The following is a 22,068-nucleotide window of genomic DNA, read 5'->3' as shown; positions in this document are numbered from 1 at the left end:
CAAAACAGTAGTTCTGTCTGGAATTGATCTAATAGTCATGAGTACTAGAGGCAAGACATCGGGCCATTTCATACCTGTGGCTAAACACATTTTCCCTATTCTGTTTTTGATAGTACCATTCATTTGTTCTACAACACCAGAAGCCTCTGGTCGGTAGGCACAATGCAGTTTTGTCGTACATTCAATGCTTCACAAATCAGTTTTATAATCTCATTATGAAAATGTCCTCCTCTGTCTGATTCAATTGTTACTGGGAACCCAAATCTAGGTATAAATTCCCTCAACAGTAATTTTGCCACTGTCATTCCATCATTTCTTCTTGTTGGGAACGCCTCTACCCACCTGGAGAATAGGCATACCATCACCAAGACATACCTCAACCTGTTACAAGGAGGCATCTCAATGAAATCCACTTGCATTCTGGTAAAAGGCCCTCCCTCTCGACCTATTGTTCCTAGACTCACTACTGTCTTTCTTCCTGGATTGTATTGCTGACAAATTAGACATCCTTGACAAATACTTTCTGCTACAAGCCTGAACTTGGCATTATACCAAGTTTGCTTCAAAGACCTAATCATGGCTTCTCTCCCTATTTGTCCCTGTCCATGATACATCCGTGCCATGGCAGACATCATGCTATCAGGCATAACTGGTCTTCCATCTCGATAGACCCACACATGATCTTTTTCTCTTGGTGCACATCCTGCTTTTACCCACTGTTTTACTTCTTCCTCTCCTGCTTCTTCCTGCAATTGTCTTACCTCTTCCCATGTTCCCACAGTGTTAGTAAACATTGGGAAACAAGAAATCAATTCCCTTTCCTTTGCCCGATTGATTGAATTCTGATTTCGTGCACAATATTGCGCCATAGGCAGCTGTATTGCCTCAAGCAACTTTCCAACCACTTCAGCATTCTTAATGGGAGTTCCACTTGAGGTTAGGAAACCTCTTTGCAGCCAAATTTGGCCAAAATCATGAACCACCCCATAGCCATACTGGCTATCAGTTATCACAGTCACTCTCATACTTTTCCCAATCTTACAAGCTCCGGATTAGGGCTACAAGTTCAGCTACTTGGGCCGACCTTACTCCTTTCAAATAGGATGCTTCCATCACTGCTGCAACTGTACATACCGCATATGCTGCACTCAGCACTCCATCATCTGTTCTCAAACAAGATCCATCAACAAACATGACATAATCACTTTCTGGCAAAGGTTCATCTTTTATGTCAGGTCTTGGTTTTGTACAGAAATCAAGTACATCCAAACAATCATGATCTGCTTCATCTCTTACTTCCACATGCTCTACATCTGGCAACAGCGTTGAAGGATTCACATGCACACATCTCACAAGACTCACATTTGTTGCACCCAAAATGACCTTTTCATACTTAGTCAGTCGGCTGTGCGTCATACTGAGTACGAGTCCTTGTTAAAAGAATCGCCACATCATGAGGTACAAACACTTTCACAGGGTATCCCATCACAATTCCCTCACTCTGGTCCAAACTTTGACATGTAGCAGCTACTGCTTTCAAACACCCAGGAAGGGCTACAGCTACTGGGTCCAACATGGATGAAAAATACGCAATTGGTTTCCTCAGTTTTCCATGCTTCTGTCCTAGAACAGAGAGTGCACATCCATTTCTCTCACTGCAATACAACTCAAACTCCTTGTCATAGTCAGGCATCCCTAATGTAGGCGCTTCACACAATCCTTCTCTCAATCTATTGAATGCTGCCAACTCCTCTTTGTTCAAATCAATTGGATCTCTCACATCACTTCTTGTCAATCGTACCAAAGGTTTTGCAATCAATGAAAAATTGCCTATCCACTGACGACAATATCCAATCATTCCCAGAAACATTCTCACTTCTCTTTGGGTCATTGGTGGACTCATTCTTTTTATGATCCTGATTCTGTCTATGGTTATTGTCCTGTGTCCTTTCTCAATGCTATGTCCCAAATATTGGACTTCTTTCTTACAAAATTGTAATTTCGATGGTGACACTTTTAGTCCTCCATCTGCCAAATGATTCAGCAAGGCTACTGTGTCTACCTCGCAAGCTTCACACGTTTTTGATGCCACAAGCAGGTCATCGATATATTGTACTAGTACTGAGTTCTCAGGCATTTCTAGACTTTCCAGAGACTTTTTCAATAGCTGAATAAATATTGAGGGGATTTCTGTATACCCCTGTGGAATTCGGCACCACGCCAAAATACGCTCACCGAAACAAAATGCAAAAATTTGCTGACTGTCATGGTGCAATGGGGTGGAAAAGAAAGCATGGCACAGATCAATCACTGTATACCATTCTGCGTCATGAGGGATCTGATATAAAATCACAGATGGATTCGGTACAATGGGACAACATGGTACAACAATTTTGTTTATCTTTCTCAGATCTTGTACTATCCTGAACAACCCACTAGGCTTTTTCAGTCCCATTATTGGTGAATTACATGGGCTACTCATTATTTCTCTCAAAATTCCTTGTTTTATCATTTTCTCGATCACTGGAGTAACTCCTTCGATTATTTCAGGTGTCAATTTATATTGTGGGATACTTGGATAACATACTCCTTCTTTTACAGTTATTTTTACTGGATCTACATTTTTCATCAATCCTATGTCTTCTCCTGTGAAATCCCACACTTCTGCTTTTACTGATTGTTTTAATTCTTTTGGTAATTCATCAGGGTTAAATACAGCATAGGTTCCTGTAACCTCTTTCTCTCTGTTTGCCATTGTCATTTTATACAGCACATCATCATCTGGTGTTTCAAAGGCTATTCCATCTGGAGTACAAAATATGGTGCAATTCATCTTTCACAATAAATCTCTACCTAACTAGTGCACAGGACTGGTATCGCACACTACTAATCGGTGCATTTCAGAAAATTTCCCTATACTAACTTTCACTGGTTCTGTAAGGTAAGTTTTAATCTGTCTGTTGGATACACCAACTACTTGGATCGTTTCATCCGAGAGAGGAAGATTCTTGACATCAGCTGATCTAACAGTTGATCGAGTAGCACCAGTATCAACTAGGAAAGTAATATTTTCATTATTAACTTTTCCATCTACAAATGGGCCTGTCTGGTCTACTTCTAGAGTTGCGCCAAGCACGCACTCTTCTTCCTCCCTTCGGCACTGTCAATAACCATCTTCTGAATCGCTTTCATCGCGTTGCAGCCAATACTGCGAAGCAGCACTAGCGCGTTGCGGCTTATTTACCTGTTCTTCCTTGTAGAATCCATTCTCCTTACTATACTTCTGTCAATTTTTGTTCTGTGGAAAAGGTGGTTTTGGCACCTGATTCTGTTGTGTTACACCCTGCTGTTCTCGTTGCTGTTGACCACTCACCTCATTCTGCACCTGTGGATTCAATGATGGATTTTCATCGTTAGTACTTGGAGGAAATTTACACTCGGATTTCCAATGCCCTATCCTACCGCAATTATGACACGGAAATTTCTTTTTAGCTTCCTCAATATATTTCCTTTATTTTTCCCAGGTTTAAATGTTTGTTGTGACCCAGCTTGTTCTGCTAATTGTGCTTCCTGTCTTTCTGCTACCGTTACCTGTGCCCACATAGCCTTCTCTTTCAGTTTTCGCTGTTTTGCTTCAATTTCATCACTGAAATATTTAGCATGTCTCAATACTTCGTCTATTTTCTTATTTTGCCAATCTACTGTATGCTGTTTTATCATTTCACTATTTTCTGGACGAAGACCATATACAAATCTGTATACTAAATGACTCAGATCCTTGTCACTCAAATTTTCATCTCCACTGAATTGTTTAAAGGCTAAAATTAACCTCTCATAATAGGCATGTACTGATTCTTTGCTTTCCTGATGTGTTCTGTCAATCTTCACCCAATCTGTCTCTTTAGGGGGTACTTTGTTCTTCAAAAATGCCATAACCTGTTCATATTTCTTCATTGCCTCGGGGTCTGGAGCTCCTGTCTTTGGATCCCTTGGGTATTCCTGTGTCGGTCAATCTATTACTATTTTACATTCTGTCCATAGATCTGCTGGTACTATTATGTCAAACAAGCTATTCATATCAAGCCACAATACTTTGGATAAATTCACAAATCTGTCCACCTGTCTATACCACTCGACGGGTTTTTCACGCAGTCGAGGGAAGTCATTCGTAAATGACAAAATATCCTGTCTAGTCCATGGGACATGTATATATCCTCCTCCTGGAATCTCTCTCATAGGGCATTCTGTCACAACTTTCTCTTTTTCTCTCACAGGGTAAGCTGAAAACGTTTTGTCTGAAACTTCATCTCGTTTACGATACCATCTGCTTTTCCATTTGTCCACATCTCCCCATTTTCTCAACAAAATAATTATCTCTTTAATCTGACCTATTCGTCCTGTGGTATTCATGTTTTCAATGTCTTTTTTGGTGAAATCTACTCGATAGGGTTTCTGTAGTACTTTTACCTTTTCAATATCAATACCCATTTCATTTGCCACTTCTTCTAATCTCTCATGAAGACTTTTTGCTCTCCATGTTATGCTTTTACACAGAAATAACAACTCCTCATCTTGGTAAGTTTTTAACTTCTCTGTTGGGATAGTTCCTACTATTAGTTCTTCCAGTACCATTCGTAATTTGGCCACATCTATTGACTGGGATTCTTTGTCTTTCTTTTGCAAGCTTCTCAACCTCTCACTCAACTCCTCTGTTGGTGGTCCTACTGGCTTTTCTACATTTCCTTGTCCAAAATCTTTTTGAGTTTCTGACATTTTCTCTATCATCGTCATAAGCTTTTCTGCACAGTTTTGACCTAAAAAAGGGTTATTTGAAAAATTCGGTTCAATCATACTCATAGTCTGTCTCTATGGATTCTCACTCTGGCTCATTCTTGGTTGTTCAACCGGTTTACTACTTTTATAAGGGACTGTCAAACAATGTTCGCTATCTTTCTGTTTATCAAAAATAGGCATCACTGGACCTATCGTTACTGGAACAGTTACCCGCTTCTAGATTCTTAGTCAATTCTCTTATTTTCTCGGTTAATTCTAGGGTCGTTTTTGCTAGTTCTGCTAAATTTTCTCCATCTAATTTTCCTCCGGACTTCTTTTCTACCTCTCTAATGGAATTGTTTCTTCCTAAATCTTGGAACTCTGGTTCCGATTTTATGATTCGTACTGTTTCTTTCATTGAGGCACTTGGGGTTAATATTTCTGGTTCCGGTCGATGTGGAGGTGGATTCTTATAGAACATGTCATCAAGTACATCATCCTCTGATTCATTCATTCCATACCCTCTCGATTCCACATTATGCCTCTTTTCTACACACGTTCGTCCTTCATTCTCTCCTGCAGTTCTCACGGGAAACAAACCCTCAGTCATACTCGCATTCCGCCACCTTCTCATTCGATCATCATGCGTCTCATGTCCGTATGATCTGCCAAACAGGTACCTATATCCTCTACCATTTCTCTGTCGTTCTCGGTCATGCATCTCGTCTTCCCAATCCGTCAAAGCCTCAAATTGTGTCGGTCTAGGTCTTGGTTCTAAATTCATCATTTTCTCTCTCAAATTTCTCAATACAGCCAAATTAAATGAACCATGTTCTGGAAAAGCCAACACTCCTTCCTTCTCGGTATACTTGACCCAATTATCTAACCAAATACAAGTGTGATATCCATATTTTGCAACCATAAAGGATGCAGGGGTTTTCGGTGGAGGAAGTAACTGTCCTTCCCTAGTTACAATTGGTTTGTCCTTCTTAAACCACTTCTTAATTCTACCAAACCATGACTTTTTCTCCTTTTCTGGTGGATCGTAATACATTTTCCCTTCTTTCGTATCTCACTAGTCTCGTTTACAACTGTACCGCTCTTCTGTCTAATCGTATCGCGACTCACACTAACGCACCAATCCGGAGCGTTTATGTCACTTTTACAATTCTCCAATCCCAGCGCGACTCTCACTAACGCACCAATAGGGAGCGTTTACGTCACCCTGTATTTCTCCACTCCTAGCGCGGCGCACACTAACGCACCAATCCGGAGCGTTTTACGGTTCTGACCGACTGTCCAATCCCCGCGCGGTCGTTCTGACGTCAGCAGCCGCTGCGGCAGCTCCTGCTCCTGTCTACCCCTCCTTCACAAAATCCGCTCAGTAAATTTTTGTTTCAATTTCTACAATTCTGTTAGTAACAACATAAAAATGCCACCATTGTCCACTTTGACTAACCAAGGAATAGCAATAGACCTTTCTCACGAGAATTCCGTCTTTCCCGAGAGCAGCGCTTACCTCTGCCCTACTACGGAATCGTTACTTCCGTTGATAAAGTAGCACATCCCTCTACCTTACCCTTCTGACAAGCATTAGCTAACCGTTTCTCCAGAATTAAGACACATAGTTGGAGACCCAATGCTCCTGAGAAATAAAACTAGAGTTTCACAATTAACCCGAATGCCTTTACATTCACGCAGTTTCACACACGAAAAAGTAGTACATTCACACAGAATCCTGTCTTTCCCGAGAATAGCGAACAGTCTGTTCTACTACAGAATTATGACATACGTTAACAAAGCAGCACTTCCCTCTCCTTTGTCCTTCTAACAAGCTCAGAGAATACCTATTACCTTTCCAGTGATAAGCGTTATCGGAATGCCATTTGGATCCCTGGTACCTAAGACCAGAATTTCACAGGTAACCTTCGCTATCATACACACTTCTATCACACATAAAATTTCTCTAATGGCAACACACGGCGATGTCACCGAATCGAACCCAGACAATGCGTTGTGCAACTTCAATCGTCACACGTTTCCCGTGTGTACCTGCAGGATAACAACAGTTCCGTCTTTCCCGAGAGCAGCGCTTACCTCTGCTCTACTACGGAACCGTTACAAACTTCCGACATCCTACATCCCAGAAGCCGTGCAAAGAACATAAAACTCAACGCGACTCAACATAGAGTGTTAGTACATAAACCAATATCAATAATCAATAATCAATAAGCTATTTGCAAGCAATAATCACCAAACCAAAACGATAAAAACCATAACTCTGCTACCAGAAAAACTGTTGCAGCGTGGAACATCTAATTCCCCCTTCGTCACAGACCAAATACCTCAACAGCAAATTCACTCATATACATTCATTGGTGGGGCCCATAACACCAATACTCACACTCCGTTGATCTGCTTCCCTAGAGAAATAAGCTTCCAAACGCTGACATGAAAGGAATACCTTTACCTTACTCTAAATAGATTGACTTCAACCCTAAGATATTCCTCTCATAAGGAGATGAATCATTTAGTTGTTCTCTATGATTTTAGTGATTAAACTCATCTATCTATACACTACTTCTTACCCTAATTCTCTTCTTCAAATAATCGACACAACACATTTGTCAAATAATCAAATATTTTTTATCTAAGAAATATTGCAAAAATCGTTAGAAATCATCATCAGCATTGCAGATCATCATATTTACCTAATCTGGCTAAAAGTCATCCTCTAAGTCCGTCAGGTCGGGGAAAAATCTTTATTCAGCAAAGCTGGGCCGCAATTCAGTCTCTCAAAGATTCAGGATAACAGCTGTCCAGCAGTGTCACCGTCCTCTCCGTCAGCATAACGTCAGGAAATCGAGTTCGTCAAAGAAGAGCGAGTTTTTAGTTCAATTCCCTACCTACTCCTGATTGGTCGCCTTGGGGTCGCGGGGTAAAGTTCTCATGGTGTCTGTGCAATGAACTCATCGCACTTGCTGGTTCCTGTTTTTAAATTGTCCATTGTCTTTGCTGCTGGCGAAGTTCCCGGAGAGACCTTGAAGGGTACATGTTCTCCCGGGGTCAGGTCCAGGCCACTGCTGCTGGCGATGACGCCTGCACACTTCACCCAGAACCTCGTGTTGTCAGGGCAGTCACGTTCAACGTCTCGTTCAGCCATCTTGTCTAGGCCAAAATGGGCAACTTAAGCAAAAGAAACACAAAAACGTAATTAAAACATAGAAATGGCTAATAAAATGTTAACCCCTTGCTAATACCCATATGTGTGAGTAATTATCTAGCAGAAATCCACACTCAAAGCGGTTTATACACACTTAATAAAGCACAAATCACAAATACATCACCAAAGCAACATATATCATGCAATATTCTAATTTTCTACTATTAGTATGCGTTCACAAGTTAATTTACAATTAATATAGCCATGCAAAGTGCAATTCCCACGTGTAATTCTTTTGTTAGTATAATTGATAAGTATTTCACTGCAAACCAATTAATAAGATTACTATTAGTTAATAATTTAGATTAATATAAACATGCAAAATGGGGGGATATGCAAAATTTTGTACTACCCGCTCCAGCACCATCAGTACCTGGTCTTTTATTATGGGCTATTTGGGAAATGGCCATACCGATTTCCTTGATTTGTAGGGGTGCATTTGGTTCCATTCTCTAGATTAGGTTCAGGTGGGTTAGGGATAGCATGGATAGGTATTCCTGCATTCTGTCCTTAGTCAAGCAGGCAGGCTTTGTGTATAGGGTGTTATAGAAGTCCACAAAGGCATTGTTAATATCTGTTTCTGCATTAGGGGCCTTATTTATGACCTGATTTGCATCGCTCTTGCACCACGCTTGGGGGTGCATGAGTGACGCAAATCAAAAGTCATATTTTTGAAGCCACGCAAAGCCACTTTGTGTGGCTTTGAATCGCTTAAAAAATATGGAATAATGCAACACAACGTACATTGCTGTGTTGCATTACTCAGTGCAAGGAGGGCGTTCCTTTGGCTTTATGTGGGTGTTCCCACACAACTCTCTTTGTTTTTTGTCACAGTCCCAGCTTTACCAAACCTGGTAAACATGGGAATGCAACAATTAGATATGCCTCCTCAGATGAGGTGTAACCAGTAGAAATATATTTATTTCTCCTCGTTTTTTCCTCTCTCTATGTGTGCTGCACTTTGAAGCACACATAGAAAACAGAAAAGCCTCAAGGGTCATTTTTGTTCAGGAAGGTATCCCTTCCTGCACAAAAAAAATCCTGCCTACAACACAGGCACCCTTGCACCATGGTGCAAGGGGGCCTGTGTTGGCGCTAGGCTGCCAAAATAGCGCAAGGGGACAGGACAGCAATGCGCCGTATTGCATTCCTGCCCTTTCCCTGTGATGCAGGGCAGTGCAGAAAGGTGACTTGCTGTGCTGCCATGTTCCACAAGGATCATAAATATGGCCCTAGCTACAATGCCATCACCTCTCTTAATTGCTCCTATTGGTGATTGTGGCTGGCCGCTGCGACCAGCAACACCAATAGTCTGCCTGTCCAGTTACCTTTGCTATGTAGCTGGGCAAGTTGATATCTACAGTCAAGCTTCCCCAAGAACGTCTCCAGGTCTCTGTGTTTTTTTCTCAGCTGACACCACTGACTCACTTTTTGGCCCTCTGCGGCATCTCGATCTCAAGTTGCCTCAGAGTCTGTTTTGTGTCTAGCATTTCTCCCCATGTGGTCTGACACCCCCCCATGTAGTGGCTATGCAGTGCCCACATACAACCACCTTATGAGAATCCCACTCTATTTCTCTCGATGTGGTGCCTGCATTCTGTTTGAAGTATTGGGAGATATGTGTACTCGGGCTCTCCCGAAAGGGTATGTCCTGGTCCTGGAGTGCCTCATTCAGTAGACTACAGATTGGTATGTTGCAATGGGTTATATCCTTAAGTATTGTCATTTGTAGGGGGCAATAGTCAGATACTGCTTGTGCCAAATATTCTCTCTTCATCGTGTGTTCGCATTGTTTCTCTGCACAGGAAGAGATCTAACCTAGTGTAAATGTCTTTGACTAGAGAGTAAAATGAGAACACCCTGGTATAAGGGTTTTGTAAGCACCACATGTTGTCTATCCTTCTACTATCCATCCATTGCATAAAATATTGTGTTGTTTTGCAACGAGCAGCTCCTTCCAATGGTGCAACAGACTGGCCATTAGTGATGTCTGGAACACAATTGAAATCTCCTCCCCAAATGGTGGGAGTGTGTGGGTCACGGACAAGAGCCAGGGTCAGTAGATCTAGGAATGCGGAGCGATTATTGTTAGGGGCATAAATATCTTTCAGCATGAGTGGGGCACCATCCATACATCCCTCCAACACTACGTATCTATCTCCCGTGTCCACCTTATTTGATTCTATTACAAATGGTACCTCCATGGCGATCCAAATCAGGGATACCCTCACATATGCTGATGCTGTGGAACGTATACCTGTCCCCTCAATTGTTTTGTGAACCTTTTGTAGTTAAACCTTTGTCAGGTGTGTCTGTTGGAGGAAGGCTACATGTGTACGGTGGCGTTTAAGATAACTATGAATATGGTATCTTTTGGTAGGAGTTGCCATATCCCTCACGTTCCACGTCTGTAGATTACATTGTGAAATTGTGGTGTGTATGGGTGTGGCCTTCGTATGTTTCTACCGGTGACTGTGGGTTGTTACCCATGAAGTGCATTTCCTACAGACCGAAGATATGTATCCTCGCTAATGTCCCTGTTGTGTTTGTGTCCATATGGCGGTGCTGAATAAGTCTGAGCGATTTTGTGTGAGTGGCACCAACTGTGTACTAACCATATATCCACATTTTTTAAGCCCTTTCCCAGTCCGGGCGACCATTTGGTACCCAGCCATAGCAATACACCATATAATTGTCAACTTCATACAATCCAAAAGTATAGTTTGTGTGTATGACAGTGAAGATGGGTGCATGGCGGGCCCTCCTCTATGACTTGTGGTCCTTTGAGTCCTGAGTGGTCTGCTTAGCATCCAGTACCCCCTCTTGGGTTCCCATGGTGGCACTAAGTCCCCCACATTGTCATTCCACCTCTCGATAGCTCACTGACAGCATAAAACAACACATCATTCCAGGTCATCCCCCAGTCTTGATGTCAGCGTTGGGCCTTGTTTATCATCCCCAGTAGAGGCGGCAGTGTTGCTGGTCTCACAGCCACAGTTTGAGGTGTAGTCTGACTTCAAGGCCGCAAATAAATTCTTTTTCCAATGGTAAACCTCTACAATCACTTGTGCATTCTCCCTTGCTACCTGGTCATTGGAGGGGTGATTATGCATCCCCTGCATCAGCCACTCTCCATCGGGCTAATCAGTGGCCGATGATGTCACTATGCCCTTAGATTGCAGCCATATCCACACATCGTTGGGGTCAGGAAAAAGTGTGTTGATTCACTTTCTATCACATTGAGTTTAGCAGGTTAGAGGAGTCCATATTTCAGACCGATCTCCTGCAAGTGTTACTTGACCTGTGCATATGAATTGTGGAGTCGCTGCACCTCCACGGTGAAGTCCAGGTAAGAGGTGACATTATTACTCTCAAATTGCTAGGTATCTTTTGTTCAAAACAATGTAGGATCAAGTCTCTGTCCCTGTAGATAAGTATTCACGTGATCACTGGTCATGGCTGGGCACCCGGTGGTGGAGTACTGCCTGGCAGGTGATGGACTTATCCTACTGAGAAGAATCTAAGCACCTTAACGGCCAGTACAGTTCTCATCAGCCAGTTTTTGAGGAAGAGTTCCATGCTTGGCCCCTCAAAGCACTCAAGAAAGCCCAAGAAGTGGACATTGCTGCACCTCGATCAACTATCCTCATCTTTTGCTTTGCCCTGGAGTGAGACTACGGTGGTGCTCATGTCTTTCAGTTGGGTTTGGATTACCTGCAGTGTGGGGGTCATTGTGGTTATCACAGATTGAGTGTCAAGCACTCTGTCCACCAACTTCCTGGGATCCACGCATAACAGGTTCAAATCCAGGAATACAGCATCTATTTTGGGCTCAATTGTAGTTTTAATGTCCAGCATTGCTTGCAATATCTTCTCAAATTAGCCAGAGTGTTTGTCGAGGGTGTCCTCAAGGTGTCTTACATAGGCCCCCATGTGCCAGTGCTGCAGGATTTTCTGTTAAGGCCTCTTTCTGCAGAGGAAGACACCTCTGTGAAGTTGCAAATGTCAGTCTGAGGTGGGACAATGTTTCTGGGCCACATCGCCCTTTCCTTGACTACGGGTGTCTGTGTGGACCTGGGTGTGTGGTCAGTGCACTTTGGCACATGGCACAGTAGTTACATCGGAGCCGGTCCAGGTGCATTTTGCAACCCAGCACATGGCAGAGAGAACTCATGGGATGGCCCCGGGCTGCAGCGCCGCTCAATAGGCCTCCTGGGCTCTAAGTGTGGAAACTTAGTTCGCTCTGTAGGGATAGTATTGATGCACCAGTTGCCTACTCCTTTATTTTCATATGTTTGTCAGTACACTCCTTCCCTGGGGTAAAGAGGCCCCTTGTTGGATGCAATTCATCTTCACTTCTCCATGTTCAGGATCAGGCCATCGGGCCTGAGCATAGCACGAGCCGCCCTGTGCCACCTGTTCAGGGCCCTCCCCACGGAATCAGCAGCACTCCCAAGCTCAGTTGGTCGGTGTGGGCTGCTCCAACTCCCAGGCTCCGTGTCAGTCTCTAGTCATGTGGCCGCTCTCATCGGTTGAGCTGCTCCAGGAGCCACCAGTAGCTCCTTCTTCTGTGCCGTTGTAGCTGCGCTCTGTAGCAATCATCCCGGACCCGCAAAGCGGCCTCCAGCCTTCTGGTGCTCCTGCCTGCTTGACCAAGAAGTCCAGTATATGCTTGCACCACTTATTGTGAACGTCCTGGTGGTGGGGGATCATCTGCTGTCTGGCAAGTGTCGCCAGGTCGTTTAACCCAGGATGTGGGAGGATTATTGTTGGGCCTATTGTGTGATGAGTGATGTAATATGTGACGTCATCAGCAGTGCATTGCGGGCGCGCCAGTTATAGTTAGGTGAACTAACTATAACGGGGGAATTTCAATGGTTTTGTACGAGTGAAAAGTCCAGCTAACTATAACGCCCCTGAAACCTATGGTTTTTTCAGTGAATTTCTAAGGTTTTTTAAATGCTAATTCCTAACTATAACGTGCCTGAAACCTATGGTTCTTTCAGTGAATTTCAAAGGTTTTTTAAATGCTAATTTCTAACTATGCCTACAGAGATAGGACATGTGAAGAAAGAAGAAAAAACGCACAGAAAGAAAATAAAGAAATGCAGAAAGAAGCAACAGAAGTCCTCAAAGACGAAGAAAAGTGCAGGAAGAAGGATAACGTGCAGAAAGAACAAACAGAAGAGCAGAAAGAAGCCTTGTTGCAAAATCATCCTGTACCCTCAACTTTTTCAGACGGATACTGGTGGTAACTGAGTCTGACTAACCAGTCCTAGAGCCAGTGCTATGTTAAAAGACACTCAGAATACAGTGAAAACACCTACATACACTAGGGAACACTATGTGTTGGGGTCCCCCTGTGATCAGCATGACCTCCTCTGTAAACCCCTAGTATATAATAGGGCAGGGGATTAAAACTACCTCTTAAAACAAGCCACAGGGCGTGTTTGCACACGTCACCTCAGGCCCCGTCCCCTCACTTCCCCACTGTGTAAACACACCCTGTGGCCGTTTTAAGTTGGGAGATTAAGTCCTATTGAATCCTGAGGGTCCCTAGGGTCCAACTAGACCACTAGCTACCTCCAGTAGGCGCCACAGAGCTGCGTTGCAGAAAGATGTAAAAAGGGGCACGGCCTAGACCACCTCTCTGCAACACAGCGGAGTGGTGCTTACTGGAAGCACCTGGTGGGCTAGTTAGCCCCCAGGGGCCCTCAGGATTGTAGGGGAATTATTTCCCTAACTTAAAACGCGCCACAGGGCTTGTTTGCACACGTTAACTCAGGCCCCGTCCCCTTCCTTCACCACTGTGTAAACACGCCCTGTGGCCGTTTTTAGTTGGGAGATTAAGTTAATTTGAATCCTGAGGGTATCTAGGGTCCAACTAGCCCACTAGGTACCTCCAGTATGTGCCACAGAGCTGCGTTGCAGAGAGGTGTAAAAAGTGGCACGGCCTGGACCACCTCTCTGCAACGCAGCTCAGTGGCGCTTACTGGAAGCACCTGGTGGGCTAGTTAGCCCCCAGGGGCCCTCAGGATTGAAGGGGAATTATTTCCCCAACTTAAAACACGCCATAGGGCGTGTTTGCACACGTCACCTCAGGCCCAGTCCCCTTCCTTCCCCACTGTGTAAACATGCTCTGTGGCCGTTTTTTAACCCCTTCGGTGCTCATGACGGAATGGTTCCGTCATGACCCACGGTTGAGCTGTGCTCATGACGGAACCATTCCGTCATGACCCCGCCCGCGCAAGATTCCGCCAGCACAGCGGCGGAATCTGCGCAGCATCGAAGGGGTTAAGTTGGGAGATTAAGTTCCCTTGAATCCTGAGGATCCCTAGGGGCAAAATAGCCCACTAGGTACTTCCAGTAAGCGCCATTGCAGAGAGGTGTAAAAAGGGGCACGGCCTGCACCACCTCTCTGCAACGCAGAGCAGTGGCACTTACTGGAAGCACCTGGTGGGCTAGTTGGCCGCCTGGGTCCCTCAGGATTGAAAGGGAATTATTTCCCCAACTTAAAACGCGCCACAGGGCGTGTTTGCACATGTCACCTCAGGCCCCGTCCCCTCCCTTCACCACTGTGTAAACGCGCCCTGTGGCCGTTCTAAGTTGAGAGATTAAGTCCCCTTGAATCCTAAGGGTCCCTAGGGTCAAACTAGCCCCCTAGGTACCTCCAGTAAGCGCCACAGAGCTGCGTTGCTTAGAGGTGTAAAAAGGGGCATTGCCTCAGAACTCCTGTATGCAACGCAGCTCCCTGGCGCACACTGGAGATACCTGTTGGGCTAGTTGGCCCTCAGGGACCCTCAGTATTGAAGGGGAATTAATTCCCCAACTTACAACTGGCCAGGGGGCGCGTATGCAGAGTGCTGCAAGGAGGGGGCGTGGCCTCCAGTGCGATGCCGGTCTTTTATTTATTTTATTTTTTTTAGAAGGAGGGCTGTGTGGCCCCCCTTCTTTATCAAATTTACTGGCCGTGGGGACCCCATCCCCCAGGGCCTGCACCCTAATTTTTTTTGTTGAAAAAAATAAATTTGGCATCCCAAACCCTTAATCGCCCCCGGGGACCCAAACCCCCGGGTCATGGCCTTTTTTTTATTTAAATTCTTTAGGAGGGGGCTGCATTGCCCCCCTCCTCAGGCCACTTATGGCTCCGGGGACCCCATCCCCCGGGGCCGGCCTTTGTTTTTTATTATCTTAAAAATATATATATTTATAGAAACACCTAGGACATGCTGGACAAATCGTATGTACCTATCACCATGACGATTTGCGTGATATTTATTAAAAGGCGACTATGCATAGAATGAATCCACATGGAATGTATTTACACCGCTAGTGAAGCTCTGACGTGTCTGACGCCCTACCGTGCCTAATCCCGGCGCCCCCGCCGGTGGGTACTCTCCAAGTAGACACCCTTTTCATTTATTTATACAAACATGGGTAGCTATTGACGGGCACATTTAATATACACGCACACCAAGCCATTCAAAGGGGATTCGACAAAAATTCGAACAAACTATGCAAGAAAGCCCCCTCACGGTTAATAAAAAACACATCCACCGCCGGATGTGTAATATTTTTTATTTTACTCTCTGGAAAGGAGACGAACCTCACTTGAGAGTCACAGCGTGCTCCTGGCTGAGCCCAATGCTGTGTTACACCCACCAGTGCCCGCCGATTGCCTCACACCTCTGTGTTGTATTCCACCAGCTAGTGCGTATGCTATGACACTCTCTAGCCCATGTGCACTGTAACACCACCCCGTGAATATGTCATGCCACACTTGCCTTCGCACGGGTTATATTGCCCCATCGAACGTGCCTTCCTCGATGTGTATGTTATAACGCACAGCGCTATGCCATACATATTACAATCTGGGATCCATATCTTTGTCACAGTGCATATGCAACGTTACACTCCCGAGCACATATTTTATATTACAACTTTAGAGACTAGTTATGTTACACAACACTGCCCTGTGCATATTACACTCCAAGGCGCATATCGCATAGCACGCGCTAGTGCCTGTGCTATCTCGCGCTCTCCAATGAATCTGTCACTGCGCACAATGTATTGCATATTATATTTCACTCCCCGGTTCATCTTATATCACACTTTTTGGTGCATAGTTTATACCATATACTACATCTAGTTATCATTTTCAATCGTGCTCTCAGGACTATGTTCTATATAACACTGCGTCCACCTACCCTTTTCAAGGGCATTACATTTTGCGATGGGGGTGGAGGGTCAGGGGGTGTTTCTGCCAAGTGAGCCCGGAGTCACAGTCACAAACGTCCTCTTCTTCCTGAATAAAAGTGAGATTATGCTGCATACTTGTTCATATTTTAAGTAGTTCGCACAGACACACATTTTAAAAACAATAAAGTTCCTAATACCCACCTTCTCTGAACAGTTAGCTTGCTGCCCCATCCACCTCCTCCCTATCCTCTGTTGTCTGAATCCATGGACTTGCCTCCTCCCTCCAGCCATGCATGGTCTGATGTGCTGCCACTGCCCTCCATTTAGCATGATGTACCAGTCCACTCCTCCTGCCCTCCATTGCCCAATTCTATGGCCCGGTACAAAGGGGGGTGGTGATAGACGGAGCATCAGAACTAATCAAACACTCACACCCAGTCAACAGATCTGGGTTTGATCCATCACCGTTCTTTAGCCCACTCTGCCACCCCAGTTCAGACATGGCCATATGCAAATCAGTCTGACCCTGTGCCTCATGGGAACAGTACAAACCGAACTGCCAAACCATGCCTTCCCTGGACCGGAAACAAGCTTCCTAGGACCAGTTTCTGGCATTTCAGCCGTCTTCAGCCAGGCTTGCTTGAATCCAGTGGCAAAGTGAGCAAGGGACTCACGTCTGAGCATACCCTGCCAACTTATGGCGAACAAAGTGGTACAAAAGGGGGTGGTGATAGACGGAGCATCAGAACTAATCAAACACTCACACCCAGTCAACAGATCTGGGTTTGATCCATCACTGTTCTTTAGCCCACTCTGCCACCCCAGTTCAGACATGGCCATATGCAAATCAGTCTGACCCTGTGCCTCATGGGAACAGTCCAGCCCGAACTGCCAAGCCATGCCTTCCCTGGACCGGAAACAAGCTTCCTAGGACCAGTTTCTGGCATTTCAGCCGTCTTCAGCCAGGCTCGCTTGAATCCAGTGGCAAAGTGAGCAAGGGACTCACGTCTGAGCATACCCTGCCAACTTATGGCGAACAAAGCGGTACAAAAGGGGGTGGTGATAGACGGACCATCAGAACTAATCAAACACTCACACCCAGTCAACAGATAGATAGACGGAGCATCAGAACTAATCAAACACTCACACCCAGTAGTAAAAAACTGAAAGCATTTCCTACTGAGGAGACTGCAGTAAATGAAGAAATTAGGAAACGTCATTACAAATAAATCTCCCAAGATGGCCACCAGACACAAAAGAGCCTAAATGCAGCACAAATATCACCCAGATGTAGCCCACATGTAGCCCAATGACAGAAGTGTGCAAAACACTTATTTTTTGTGTATTTGCAGTTTTATATAGTGCAGACTTGTCAGGTATTGGAATGCTTTACATTAGCATTGGTTACATCACACAAGATCAAATTCATTTTGGTTGTAGACATGGGGAGATTAAGTGATTTGACCTCAATCACAGAATGTTGAGCTGAAGCAGAAACTCCAACCTGGTTCCCCAGTTGCAAAGTCTGCAGCTCTGGAAGTAACACCACATCCTCTCGCCAAGGTGCAACATTTAATCACGTGGTCAACTGGATAAAAAAACATAAAGATTACAAATAATTTAAAAGTTCTTTGTCGCTATTTGAAAACTCAGAAAATATGTCCTCATTTTAGTTTTTTAGAGCACTAACCATAATTTTGATGCAAATAAGACCCTCTCATATATGTAATTTCTAAAGGAAATACTCTAGGTATTACAGTTTTGATTACATCAAGATGACGTCAGGCGTTCCACACTTTTGTAATAAATATAGAATGTTAGCAATCTAGTTGTTCATTGGGATACTGTTGAGAGGCAGAGGCCAGGGGCACGGACTCTGAAAATTGAAGGCAGGTAGGAGAGTGCAGAGGCAACAATTTGACCACACTGGGCAGGCAGGAAGGGCAGTGGCAGCACAACAGACTATGGAGGGCAGTGGAAAGGGGGCAGGGGCATCAAACCAACAATACAGGACTGGCAAGAGAGGCTGTGGTAATATAATAGACCATTGTGGGCAGAAGGAAGAGGCAGTGGTAGTACAACCATACATGCCAACAGACCCGTTTCAGCCAGGAAACGTCCAATGTTTTTAAGCTCAAATGGGCTTTATTTGATCTGCCTCCGCTTTGTTCGCCATAAGTTGGCAGGGTATGCTCAGACGTGAGTCCCTTGCTCACTTTGCCACTGGATGCAAGCAAGCCTGGCTTAAGAAGGCTGAAATGCCAGAAACCGGTCCTAGGAAGCTTTTTTCCGGTCCAGGGAAGGCATGGCTTGGCAGTTCGGGCTGGACTGTTCCCATGAGGCACAGGGTCAGACTGATTTGCATATTGCCATGTCTGAACTGGGGTGGCAGAGTGGGCTAAAGAACGGTGATGGATCAAACCCAGATCTGTTGACTGGGTGTGAGTGTTTGATTGGTTCTGATTCTCCGTCCATCACCACCCCCTTTTGTACCGCTTTGTTCACCTTAAGTTGGCAGGGTATGCTCAGACGTGAGTCCCTTGCTCACTTTGCCACTGGATTCAAGCAAGCCTGGCTGAAGACGGCTGAAATGCCAGAAGCCGGTCCTAGGAAGCTTGTTTCCGATCCAGGGAAGGCATGGCTTGGCAGTTCGGGCTGGACTGTTCCCATGAGGCACAGGGTCTGACTGATTTGCATATGGCCATGTCTGAACTGGGGTGGCAGAGTGGGCTAAAGAACGGTGATGGATCAAACCCAGATCTGTTGACTGGGTGTGAGTGTTTGATTGGTTCTGATTCTCCGTCCATCACCACCCCCTTTTGTACCAATTCTATGGCCCATCATTGACCTCCTGCTTAGCCTCTGTGCTTAGCTTGCTGCCCCTATTCTCCTTCCCCCTGCCCTCCGATGTCTTTGTGCATGCCCCTGCTCCATCCTTTTTGCCCACTATGTTCCATGGACCTGCCACTCCTATCTACTCTGAGTGTTCTGTTGAGCTGCCACTCCCCTCCCACCTGCCTAGCATTGTCAGATGACTGTAACCTGTCCCTGCCTCCTCCACCCTGCCTGTCCACATGCCATGCCCCTATCCCCTTCCTCCTGTCCTCCATGGTCCATTTTACTGCCACACCCTTCTGCCCTCCCTGATCTGTTGTGCTGCAACTGCTCCTCCTGCCTGCCCCGTGCGGTCTGTTGTGAGGCCCCTTCCCCTGAACTCTCTTGTCTGTGCCCAGGTCCTGACCCTCCCTTCTATCCTCCATGGTCCTTTGTGCATGCCCCTGCACCCTCCTTCTTGCCCATCATAGCCATTGTGCTGCCACTAACCCTCCCGCTTGTCATGCATGGTCTTCTGTGCTGCCATGGCCCCTCCCACCTTCCCTGTGTGGTCAGCTAGCTGCCCCTGACCCCCTCCCACCTTCCCTCCATGGTCTGTGTGTATGCCACCATAGTCTCATTGTTGCTCTCCATGGTGTGTCTTGTTTCTAGTGCCCATCCTGCCTGACCTCCATGGTCATCTTGCTGCTCCTGCCCTGCCACCTTGCCCCCAGCCCTCTGTTTCCATGTGCAGACCCCCTATTCCCTCCCTCCTGGCTTGTCTATTCCATTGTAATGCCCCTGATCCGTCCCTCCTGCCCTTTATTGTCTGTTATGCTGCAGCTTTCTCTCCTGTCTGTCCATTATTGCCTCTTTCCCATCTGTTCTCTGTTGTCTATGTACATGGTCCTGTCCCCTCTCTATTGCTTTCTAAGGATTGTTGTGCTGCACTCCCGTCCCGCATGCCCTGTGTGGTGTATTGTGCTGCTGCAAACCCTGATGCCTGCCCTGTAGGGTCAATTTGGTGCACCTCTCCATGTCCCTCCTGTCCTCTGTTATCCGAGTCCATGTCCCTACCCCAATTCCTCCTGCCTACCATGATTCAATGTACCATACTTGCGAACATTTTGAACTTGGTAAGAGGGAGATTTTGAAAAAAAACTGGGGTTTTGATTTTCCCCTTTGAGTTACATTGAAAAAGAGGAGATTGTAGACAGGAGGCAGATCAAATAAAGCCCATTTGAGCTTAAAAACATTGGACGTTTCCTGGCTGAAACGGGTCTGTTGGCATGTATGGTTGTACTACCACTGCCTCTTCCTTCTGCCCACAATGGTCTATTATATTACCACAGCCTCTCTTGCCAGTCCTGTATTGTTGGTTTGTTGCCCCTGCCCCCTTTCCACTGCCCTCCATAGTCTGTTGTGCTGCCACTGCCCTTCCTGCCTGCCCAGTGTGGTCAAATTGTTGCCTCTGCACTCTCCTACCTGCCTTCAATTTTCAGAGTCCGTGCCCCTGGCCTCTGCCTCTCAACAGTATCCCAATGAACAACTAGATTGCTAACATTCTATATTTATTACAAAAGTGTGGAACGCCTGACGTCATCTTGATGTAATCAAAACTGTAATACCTAGAGTATTTCCTTTAGAAATTACATATATGAGAGGGTCTTATTTGCATCAAAATTATGGTTAGTGCTCTAAAAAACTAAAATGAGGACATATTTTCTGAGTTTTCAAATAGCGACAAAGAACTTTTAAATTATTTGTAATCTTTATGTTTTTTTATCCAGTTGACCACGTGATTAAATGTTGCACCTTGGCGAGAGGATGTGGTGTTACTTCCAGAGCTGCAGACTTTGCAACTGGGGAACCAGGTTGGAGTTTCTGCTTCAGCTCAACATTCTGTGATTGAGGTCAAATCACTTAATCTCCCCATGTCTACAACCAAAATGAATTTGATCTTGTGTGATGTAACCAATGCTAATGTAAAGCATTCCAATACCTGACAAGTCTGCACTATATAAAACTGCAAATACACAAAAAATAAGTGTTTTGCACACTTCTGTCATTGGGCTACATGTGGGCTACATCTGGGTGATATTTGTGCTGCATTTAGGCTCTTTTGTGTCTGGTGGCCATCTTGGGAGATTTATTTGTAATGACGTTTCCTAATTTCTTCATTTACTGCAGTCTCCTCAGTAGGAAATGCTTTCAGTTTTTTACTTTGATTCCATCAAGAAGGTATTCAGATATGTCACACATTTGCCATAAATTCTGAATGTTAGCACTCATTAGATCACTGTAGTAAAGCTACTGCTCACCACGGAATTCTGCTGCTGGTATTAAAAGTGCATGTTTCAGTCTGCATATCAGAATTTTTTAATGACATAGAAGAGGATTTGAGAAGTCACTCAAAATGTGCCCTAATTTTTCTTTCTTCACCACTAATCATAATTTCCATGGCAAAATGAACCCCCTCATTGTGTTCCTTTTTAAATTAAATGTTTTAAGTGTTACCAGTTTATTCCAACCAAGATGGCTTTAGGTGTGCCATACTTTTGTCATAAGTAAGACAGTAAGCGCTCTAGTTGTTCTTAAGAACACTCTGGGACATTCTGCCATTAGGCTATACTTGGGCTACATCTGGGTGATATTTGGGCTACATTTGGGCTCTTTTGTCTCTGTTGGCCATCTTGGGAGATTTATTTGTTATGAAGTTTCCTAATTTCCTCATTTACTGCAGTCTCCTCAGTGGAAATACTTTCAGTTTTTTATTTTGGTTCCATCAAGAAGGCATTCAGATGTGTCACACATTTGCCATAAATTCTGAATGTTAGCACTCTAGTTGCTCATTAGATCACTGTAGTAAAACTACTGCTCACCAGGGAAGTCTGCTGCTGGTATTCAAAGTGAATGTTTCAGTCTGCATGTCAGAATTTGTTTATGAAATAGAAGAGGATTTGAGAAGTCAAAATGTGAACTAATTTTTCTTTCTGCAGAACTAATCATAATTTCTATGGCAAAATGAACCCCCTCATTTTGTTCCTTTGTAAATTAAA

Source organism: Triturus cristatus, chromosome 4_1 (assembly GCF_964204655.1).
Source record: "Triturus cristatus chromosome 4_1, aTriCri1.1, whole genome shotgun sequence".
Lineage (NCBI taxonomy): Eukaryota > Metazoa > Chordata > Amphibia > Caudata > Salamandridae > Triturus > Triturus cristatus.
Note: the sequence above shows the minus strand (reverse complement) of the source record.